Source organism: Palaemon carinicauda, chromosome 5 (assembly GCF_036898095.1).
Source record: "Palaemon carinicauda isolate YSFRI2023 chromosome 5, ASM3689809v2, whole genome shotgun sequence".
In the NCBI taxonomy this organism is placed as follows: domain Eukaryota; kingdom Metazoa; phylum Arthropoda; class Malacostraca; order Decapoda; family Palaemonidae; genus Palaemon; species Palaemon carinicauda.
In genome coordinates this window covers 187,775,600-187,787,168 of record NC_090729.1, presented here as the reverse complement: position 1 = coordinate 187,787,168, position 11,569 = coordinate 187,775,600, and the positions used below count along the sequence as shown (strand labels likewise).

Sequence of the window (11,569 nt, the reverse complement as noted above, 5' to 3'; positions counted from 1 at the left end):
AGGGATATCTTGATTCATTCATGAAATAAGCCAGGAATATTTCCCGAATTTCTTTGTCTAATTATAAATATTTTCATTTTTTTTTTTTTTTTTTTTTTTTTTTTTTTTTTTTTTTTAGGAATAATTATGGATATCCTGTTGGGACTGATAAAAAAACATATATAAATATTTTAGCAATTCATGTTTGAAACAACTTGTGCTAATGCTACCTTGAATATTCATCTAGTAGTCTAGAATGATGTCAGGTATCATGAAAATTATAGCTACTTAATAAAATCATCCAAGAATGTTTTTATTTTGTCAGTTTTCAATCTCATACGTCCTGAATCTGATATTAAAAGAAGGATACTATAAGCCCAAGGGCTCCAACAGGGAAAGCAGAGCAGTAATAAAAGGAAATAAGAAAATAGATAGAATGATCTTCCTAATCGGGTTGTTGAATCAGTAGAACTTCAAAAGTTCAAAGTTGGAGCAAATGCTTTTTTGTTGACCAGGCGGACATGAGTCTTTTTATAGTTTATTTATGACATATTTGTTTTTGACGTTGTTAATAGTTTATATATGACATATCTCTTTGGACATTACTTTTTTTTCGAATGATTTATTGTTAATTTGTTCTCTTCAGTTATTTATTTCCTTATTTCATTTCCTCGCTGGGCTATTTTTCCCTATTGGAGCCCCTGGGCTTATAGCATCTTGCTTTTCCAATTAGGGTTGTAGCTTGGATAGTAATAATAATAATAATAATAGTGTGCCTGAGTGTACCCTCAAGCAAGGGCTCGGTTAAGAATGCCTTACTAATAGCAGCTTTCAATGTATAATATTCAGATCTTGGTTCTAAACTGGTGCTACAACCTGTACTAGATAAAATAGTTTTATCAAAGGCAGTATTTAACCAGACACACCCAGACCATTACTTGAAACTGGTGTTACAGTGATGCTTTTCTTTACAAAATCGGTTTATGAAAGTCAGTTTTCAACTTGACACACACATACCATCTCTTAAAACTGGTGTTACAGTGATGCTTTTCTTTACAAAATCGTTATATCAAGGCAGTTTTTAACGTGACACACCTATACCATTACTTGAAACTGGTGTTACAGTGATGCTTTTCTTTACAAAATCGGGTTTATGAAAGTCAGTTTTCAACCTGACATACCCATACCATCATTTAAAAACTGGTGTTACAGTGATGCTTTTCTTTACAAAATCGTTTTATCAAAGGCAGTTTTTTAAACTGACATACCCATACCATCATTTAAAACTGTGTTACCGTGTGTTTTTCTTTACAAAATTGTTTTTATCAAAGGCAGTTCTCAACTTTGCACATCCATACCATCATTCAAAACTGGTGTTACAGTGATGTTTTTATTAGATTAGAGTTCTTTTGCTTGAGGGTGCACTGGGTGACACTATTCTATCTTATTTATCTTCCTCTTGTTTTGTTAAAGTTTTAGTTTATATAGGAAATATATATTTTAATGTTGTTACTGTTTTTAAAATATTATGTTTTTCCTTCTTTTCTTTCCTCGCTGGGCTATTTTCCCTGTTGGAGCCCCTGGGCCTATAACATCCTTCTGATTTTCCAACTAGGGTTGTAGCTTAGCAAGTAATAATAATAATAATAATAATAATAATAATAATAATATTAATAATAATAATAATGATAATAATAATAACAATAATAATAATAAATGTAATGATAATGATGATATTAATAATAATAATAATAATAATAATAATAATAATAATAATAATACACAAATTTCATCATAAAACAAAGAACCTCCTCATGACCCGTTGACTAAATGTTTATATTTTGCACCGTACAAAAGACCAATTTCTCTCTATCATTTCATGTTATTCTTATTTTTCTCTCGTCAGTTTCATTTGTCCTATTCACTTTTAGAATCGTATCCCAATCCTTTCCCTCGAAATCTGAAACTGCATTTATCTCATCTTCAAGGACACAATCTAAAGAAGATGTTTGCGTATGAATACCACTCCCCCACCACCCCCAACCAACTTACCCTACTCAGCCCAGTGCCCCATTTCACTCCCACCTTCTCTCTGTAATTCAACTCATGAATAAGCAACTAAAATGGTATACGTTGTACGTATAAGAGTTACTATGTATTTATTATCTAAAGAGAAAAGGCTGGAAATGTTTGATTTTCTAAAGGTATGGATTCTCACCTTGGTGGGCATGGTTAGGGATGGGTACTATAGGGTACGAGCCCCACAGTCCAGTGCCCCATTTTACTGTCAACTTGTCTCTAATCTAATTCTAACATGAATAAGCAACTATAATGGCATACGTTACACGTACAAGAATTACTATCTATTAATCTTCTAAAGAGAAAATGCTGGAATGTTTGATTTTCTAAAGGTATGGAGTCTCACCTTGGTGTGCATAGTAGGGGTTGGGTACCATAGGGTACCAGTGGGTACCATAGGGTACCCCTGGGTATCCATTGTTGCGTCTGGGTATAAATAAAGGAGGGTGTTGCTATTCCAGATCATTCACGCTTAGAATAAACAACGGTAAGCAACTCTCTCTCTCTCTCTCTCTCTCTCTCTCTCCTCTCTCTCTCTCTCTCCTCTCTCTCTCTCTCTCGCTAACAAACCTTCCCCTGTGAACAGTGATTAGAGCTTAATAATTTCCCATTTTAGTATTTAGTTTGATCAACTTTTTTTCCATCTTTATTATAAATAAACATATGTTATTATTATTATTATTATTATTATTATTATTATTATTATTATTATTATTATTATTATGAATTACATTAATTGATTTACGTGAAGTTTTGTTCCGTAATGCTCCTGGAGAGTTATAGACCGTATTGAAATAACTCAGTAGAATTTTACTACCACAGTTTATGAAAGGTATCCACTTATTCGATACACACATACACATACACACACACACACACACACACACACACACACACAAAGCTATATCAAAGGTGCTAAAGTTAGACAAAACATCGCTCTCAGCTATCTTGTTCATTATTTAGTTTTACAAAGATCGGAATTTTATTTAGGTTTTTCATATAATTATTATTTATATGAATTTTTATCGACATATCCATAAAAAAAATCACTTTTTTAGTCAATACAAGTTACCAATAAATGAAATTTTATTTTAGGTTTTTCATATAATTTTTTTTTTTCATATGAATTTTTATCCATATATTCAAAAAAAACTTAATTTTTCACTTTTTTAGTCAATACAAGTTACCAATAAATAACATTTTATTTATTTATTTTTTTTTTTTTTTTTTTGGCAATTACACTTAAACCCGAACATTTGAAATTCCTTTTTCTCATTTGCTTTCTGGTCTCATATTCCTTCTTACTTTACTTTAACTAACCTCACCTTATCTTACTAATATGTTCATCTATCAATTCACTTATTTATTTATAAATTCCCTTATCTACTTATTCATAAACTTATCTTTTCATTTATTTACTTATTTGTTTATCTGTCTATTTATTTATTTATTTGTACAATTTCCCAGATGTGGTTTATCATTCTCGCCTTGGTTGGAACGGCATTGGCCCGCCCGGCTGACATGGTAAGTATTATCCTATACTCAAATGTTTTTAATAAGGTGCATATGCACTGACTCGCAGCGCGGCCCTTTTAGCTAGGAAAACTTTCCTACTATCTGATTGGTTAGAATTATTTTGCCCAACCAATCAGCTAGCAGGAAACTTTTCCGAGCTAAAAGGACATCCCTGCGAGTCAGTGCAAATTCTCCTCAGTAAAAAAAATGGAGTATAGTAGATCGTGAGTATAATTGATCGATTGCCGCTTGCACCAGACCCCAAATGATCAGTTGCAGGTTTCTGTGGTATGAATAACTGATATCCCTTAGCAGATGTCATAATGGTATTTAGCCAATTGAGCCGTGAGAATAATATTGTTGGAAAGTTATGTCAAATATCTCTATTGAATTGCCAGATGGGAAATATTAGAAATAAAACAAGTGTTTATGTAGACATATACAAACATATACTCTATATATACATATATATGTATATATGTATATATATATTTATATATATATATATATATATATATATATATATATAGATAGATAGATAGATAGATCGATAGATAGATATTGATTTATATATTTAATATAAATTATATAAAGTATATATATGTAAGTATTGATATAAAGTTATTATATATATATATATATATATATATATATATATATATATATATATACTAATATATGATATATACATAGATATAAAATGTATATATATATATATATATATATATATATATATATATATATATATATATATATATATATATATATATATATATACACACACATATATATATATATATATATATATATATATATATATACAGTATAATGTATACTATATGCGTATGTACATTCATATGAATACACACACACACACACACACACACACATATATATATATATATATATATATATATATATATATATGTATATATATATATAATATATATATATATATATATATATATCCTTACCAAATAATCTGCCTTACACCCCTATCCAGCCAATGCCCTACGACTACGCATACGGTGTAAACGGCGTGGGAATACGGTGACATCAAAGCTCACAAAGTAGTAAGCAGCATCGACGGGAGAACAGAAGGCGAATACCGCTGGCTGCAGCCTAATGGACTTTACATGTAAGTAGCAAGGGGGTTCACCCCGCTTTCTATCGTGTCAACTTACTGTAGGATTGGACCAAAAAGCCACAACGTAGGAAAATCTCTTGCTTGAGGGTACACTCGGGCGTGTCAACTTACTGTAGGGTTGGACCAAAAAGCCACAACGTAGGGAAATCTCTTGCTTGAGGGTACACTCGGGCGTGTCAACTTACTGTAGGGTTGGATCAAAAAGCCACACGTAGGGAATCTCTTGCTTGAGGGTACACTCGGGGCGTGTCAACTTACTGTAGGATTGGACCAAAAAGCCACAACGTAGGAAAATCTCTTGCTTGAGGGTACACTCGGGCGTGTCAACTTACTGTAGGATTGGACCAAAAAAGCCACAACGTAGGGAAATCTCTTGCTTGAGGGTACACTCGGGCGTGTCAACTTACTGTAGGATTGGACCAAAAAGCCACAACGTAGGGAAATCTCTTGCTTGAGGGTACACTCGGGCGTGTCAACTTACTGTAGGATTGGACCAAAAAGCCACAACGTAGGGAAATCTCTTGCTTGAGGGTACACTCGGGCGTGTCAACTTACTGTAGGATTGGACCAAAAAGCCACAACGTAGAAAATCTCTTGCTTGAGGGTACACTCGGGCGTGTCAACTTACTGTAGGATTGGACCAAAAAGCCACAACGTAGGGAAATCTCTTGCTTGAGGGTACACTCGGGCGTGTCAACTTACTGTAGGATTGGACCAAAAAGCCACATAGTAGGAAAATCTCTTGCTTGAGGGTACACTCGGGCACGCTATTCTATCTAGTTTCTCTTCCTCTTGTTTTGTTAGTTTTTTCTATAGTTTGTATAGGAGATATTTATTTTCATGTTACTGTTTTTAAAATATTTTAATTTCCCCTGTTTCCTTTCCTCACTGGGCTATTTTCCCTGTTGGGGCCCGTGGGATTATAACAGGCTGCTTTTCCAACTAGGGTTGTAGCAACTAGTAATAATAATGACGATAATAAATCATATTTGTTCAAGAGAAAAGAAAGATGGTTGAGGAATTTATCGACGTAGAATTGTCTTTAGATCAGTGTGCTTATGCAAAGATGTGGGCATGTCATGAAGGATAATGGATACACATTTACAGAATATATGGTTGGTGTACACTTTTGTTCATATTCATACACACCTTCGCTTGAGATTATCCTCTAGGGGACTTCTTTGATTAATATCAAGATTCATTAAGTTTTATGTCTAATTATGAGTATGTGAGAGAAAATAAATATTTTGTTAGCTATTTATAGATTAAGAATAAAAAAGTCTCTTTGGTAGGTTATGAGTCGAGCCACCCTAGAGCACCAGGCATTTGCGGATTCTCAATTGTCGGCTCTGTCTGTTACGTACCCCCCAGAACCCCCCCCCCCCCCCCCCCACCCCCGAAGAGCGAGGGCTGACTACAGTAGACAATAAGTAACACTGTTAAATGATATGAGACTAATGAACCTTTTACTCTCTTTCTGAACAGTGTAACACGCTACTTTGTCGATGGTGACAGTGGCTACCAGGCTACAGTAAGTGAAGAAGCTGGCCCTGACGTGGCTAACTTCTATACAAACAGCCAGGACGAGCAAATCAGCACTGCCCAGCAAACAGTGACCAGCCAGGGAAACACTGCCTCTCAACAAAACTTCAACAATCAGCAATCTCAAACTTCTCAACAAACTTTCTCTCAGGAAGTCACAAGTAATCAACAAAGCCAAGGTAGCAGCAGCGCTTCGTTCCAGGGATCCACAGGTCTTGCAGCTACATCCCAAGTGGAAAATCTTGGAGTCATTGTTTTGGATAACTCAGAACTATCTAGCTCTCTCAGTCAGTCAGGTGCAACTGGCTTCTCCCAGGAAGTATCAAGCGAGTTCAGCCAAGTAAATTCAGGAAGTCAAAGTCTGGTAAGTGAATCTGGATCAACTGGTTCAAGCCAAAGTGCTTCTTTAAGCAGTGTTAGCCAGTCTGGATCAGCTGTTGATAACCAAATCGACCAACTTACAACTGTTGCTCAAATACTGGTGAGGCCAACGTTGATTGATGTGAATACGGTCGATAGCTCTAGAATCACCGGATCAAGCCAATCTGGATCTGTTAGTCTTAGTTCCAGTTCTGCATCTAGTAGTTCTAGCCAGTCTGCAACATCTGGAGCAAGCCAGTTCACACAGACTTCTGCAGTAGGAGTGATCAGTGGAGCATCCGGAGCTAGTCAATCTTCTTCAGCTGGAATCAGTGCTGGATCCTCCTCGACTGGAGTCTCAGAGTTATCTGCCTTATTAAGCCAAAATAGTGGCAGTGGAGCAACTTCAAGCTCTGCTTCATCTTCAAACAACTTTAGCAGCAGCCAGCAATCTTCCAGCAGCTTTAGCAGCAACCAGCAGTCTTCCAGTTTTGCCCAGCAATCAGGAACAGCAGCATTGGTTGGAGATGTCAAGAGCATTGCAGTTATTCTTGCTGGAAGCCCCGAGGCCCTAAACCTGCGTAAAAACTAAATTTCTTTGCTCCTTTATAACTTTTAGATTAGTTATTATATTTTGATAACAAAAAATCGAGGCATTCTGAAATGTTTTACAACTCTTAGATCAAGTCTAGATTGATAATTTAAGTATATTGTGAAAGAAGAGAATGTGTGCAGATATGAAAATTGAACTACATAGGCTGGTGGCTATTTCATGAAATGCAATGAGGGCTCAGCCCAATCAAAAATTGTAAACTTTTAGGATTGTCATGCAATGTGGGTGTATAAAAACAGAATCGATTCCTCATATGTTTTTATGGGGAAGGAGCAAATTCATAACTGATTGCTGTTGAACATTTTCTTAATAAAGAGAATCAAGCATTTAAATTTGTTTTATTTTTTCTAAGTTTTTTTTTCATGTAAAACTTAATGCTTATATTTTGATATCTAAGAAGAAGAATGAATTAGAAAATGGATTTTGTTATATGAGATGTTTCATTGAAAATTTTCTCCCTGACTAGGATACACATAAAAATGAACTTAAAATGGTACAAAATTACAAGAATAGAGAATATTAAACAAAATTTAAAGAAAATAATACGGACCTCTCTATGTAGATGAGACCATGGTGAAGGGTAGATGATGTTTTGGGCATGCTCTTTGCACACCACAAGGGAGATTAGTTCACCAAACTTTCAACTGGGCTCCACAAGGCACTATGAGAGTTGGAAGACCCAGGACTACATAGCTGAGGACTATGAAGCGTAGGTAGTGAATGAAGAAGCATTGATTTAAAAGCTCAAGATAGAGACGACTGGCGGAATCTAACTGAGGCCCTTTGAGTCAATAGGCGTTGGAGGAAATGATGACGATGATTATGATTATGATGATGATGATTTGTAGTTGGAAAGAAAAAGGAGAGACGTATCAAGATTTATAGTGTGGTTTACAATGTACCTTATAGAAGACCTTTTTTTTTTATAAATATGGCAATAAATAATCTCCCAGAAAGGAATGACTTTACTGGTGCTGTTAATAGCACTATTATAGCAGGACGACTTTAGAATTATATGTTTGTTTTAGCAATTGCTTTGTAATATATGTAAGCGTAGGGTACTACAAAATCAACCTTTTTAATGCTATTGGATTTGAGAAAAAACTTATAATTTATGAGTGACTTTTGACTTGAGTTTTGGTTTTTCTTAAACTTCCTATCTTATCACACATCAGTATAAGGGTTTATGATTGGAATATTTCATAACTTTACTATACAGACGAAAATCTAAATAATATTTAAGTCATTCTGGTGCTCTCTGAGAGAGAGAGAGAGAGAGAGAGAGAGAGAGAGAGAGAGAGAGAGAGAGAGAGAGAGAGAGAACTTGTAGTGAAACCTTCTACTTAATAATAATAATAATAATAATAATAATAATGAGAGAGAGAGAGAGAGAGAGAGAGAGAGAGAGAGAGAGGAGAGAGAGAGAGAGAGAGAGAGAGAGAGAACTTGTAGTGAAACCTTCTACTTAATAATAATAATAATAATAATAATAATAATAATAATAATAATAATAAGAGAGAGAGAGAGAGAGAGAGAGAGAGAGAGAGAGAGAGAGAGAGAGAGAGAGAGAGAGAGAGAGAGAGAGAGAACTTGTAGTGAAACCTTCTACTTAATAATAATAATAATAATAATAATAATAATAATAATAATAATAATAATAATAATAATAATAATAATAATAACTGGAGAGAGTCTCTATCTAAGAGCATCGTTTCTATATAAGGCTTTTTTCATACAGCAATAAGTTTACAATGAATACTTTTCATAAATCTTATAATATTAATTTCATCATCTCACACCTAGTGAAAAATATAATAGCTATATCATACTATTCTTATACTTTACTTAAAAAGTAACCACTCGTTATATCCATCTGTTGTCATCTACTGTAGTTGGAACTCGCTTAGTACTTTAATTATAATTCATTCTTTTACCATATTCTAATTTCTTTTCAAGACGTGAATTATCTTTTGTTTCATTTATCCTTCTCCATACATGTGCTTTTTCTTATCTTACTTTCTTTTTCATCTGTCTAAAGCTTTTTCTTTTTACAGAGTGAAGAGACAATTGTCCATTCAGATGAAAAAGGATGTGTTTTTCTCTTATCTTTCTTTTTCATCATCGACAACCTTTTCCTTGTCATTCTGGCTTGGATTAGACGGTTTGATATAACTTCAATCTGTATATCAGCTAGTTAAACAAGAGTCTTCAAGACCGCCCGCTTTACACGTCGTTCAATCTCCAAGAAATCTCTCAGCATAGGACACACGAAATGCATTGTTTATCAAATCTTGGTAAACTTTAGAAACACCGTCTGTCACCGAATGCACACCAGTGGAGTCCTGACATCACTAGTGTCAGTCATCCAGAGACTGGGAAAATTGTATTTGGTGTCTGGGAAGGTTTCGGGAATCCAGACGTCAGTCATGTTGTGAATAATTCCTTTCGTTCTTCTGCTGCGCGATATGAATGTGACGTCATAAACGACATAGCCTTCGAAGAGAATAGTTGGAAGTGTTAGTTGTAGATATATATATATATATATATATATATATATATGTATATATATAATATGTATACATATATATATATATATATATATATATATATATATATATATATATATATATGTATATATATAATATATATACATATATATATATATATATATATATTATATATATATATATATATATATATATATATATACTATATATATATATATACATATATATATATATATATATATATATATATAATATATATATCATATATATATATATATATATGTATATATATATACATACATACATACATATATATATATATATATATATACATATATATAAAATGTGTGTTTTGAGTAGTAATTACTGAAACATAGACTGGGTCGGTTGAAAGAAAGTCAAAAGCCAAATAGATAAGAAGTGAAGAGATATAAATGTACAGATTATATAATGAATTCAAGAAATGGGTCATAATCATTCAAAACTGGTAGAGTACTCTTGCTTGAGGGTACACTTAGGATCTTTTCAGGAAACATTTGTTTTCTGAAGAGGAAGGGAGATCGTCCCTTTGAATGCTCAATATTATTTTAATTTTTTTATAAATTGTGTTTATTGTGTTTATCATTTAAACACAAAAAAATTTGTATTTTAATTATTATGTAAGAGGTCTATACTTACTACATTACTATTTTGGAAAATCGTCAGACAGTAAACGATAGTTTGAGATTTTTATACAAACAACTTGACTTAATCTATATCCTCTATCTAAAAATGTCTAAGCTTGATTTTACAAAGTAGATTTGCATTTCTTTCAGATGAGTTAAAACTTTACAGCTTGATTTTATCTACTAAATATCACTCAGATGAGATAGAAAAGGTCATTCGTTGCTGCGTATGAGTGGGCCAATCAAGAGTTACCTCATGAATTCTGGAATGAATGATTACTTGGCCGGCGTGGTGTGGTTCATACCCCCAAATTGCTAGAAGCCACTTCATTCTGCTATCAGAGTTGGAGGGAAGAGGTGCTTTCTTCTCTCCGTTCCTCTTCAGCTTTCTTTTCTTACAGAGTGAAGAGACAATTCCTCAGTCAGGTGAAAAAAGGATGTGTTTTTCTCTTATATTTCTCTTTCATATATCTAGAGCCTTTTTTCTTACAGAGTGAAGAGACCGTTTTCCAGTCAGGTGAAAAAAAGATATGCTTTTTCTTATCCTTGCTTTCTTTTTCATCTATCTAAAGATTTTTCATCTTGCAGAGTGAAAAGACAATTGTCCAGTCAGGTGAAAAAGGATGTATTTTTCTCTTATCTTTCTTTTTCATCTATCTACAGTTTTTCCTTCTTACAGGGTGAAGAGACAATTGTCCAATTAGGTGAAAAAGGATGTGTTTTTCTTCTTATCTTACTTTCTTTTCCATCTATCCACAGATTTTTCCTTGTTGCAGAGTGAAAAGACAATTGTCCTGTCAGGTGAAAAAAGGATGTGCTTTTCTCTTATCTTACTTTCTTTTTTATCTATCCACAGATTTTTCCTTGTTGCAGAGTGAAGGGACAATTCTCCAGTTAGGTGAAAAAGGGAGATGTGCTTCTTTTACTTTCTTTATCTTAATCTCTTTTTCATCTGTCTAGAGTGAAAGTATTTAGTTATCTTTATTTTTCTTATTTTGGTTTTCTTCTGAGAGTTGAGTGCCAACAGTTAGTGAGAGGATCTTTTTTCTCTTATCTTACTTTCCATTTCATCTATTTAGAGTGAAGTTAATCAATTATCATCCTTTTTTCCGAGTTTTTTCCTTATGAAAGTTGACAAAACCGTTATTCATTAATGCCAAAA

General features: G+C 33.5%; 1 pseudogene; it reads left to right on the top strand.

The window, feature by feature from the left end:
* Positions 1-7,554, top strand: part of LOC137641289 (uncharacterized) — a 10,260-nt pseudogene extending 2,706 nt beyond the window's left edge.
* Positions 7,555-11,569: the final 4,015 nt, after the last annotated feature.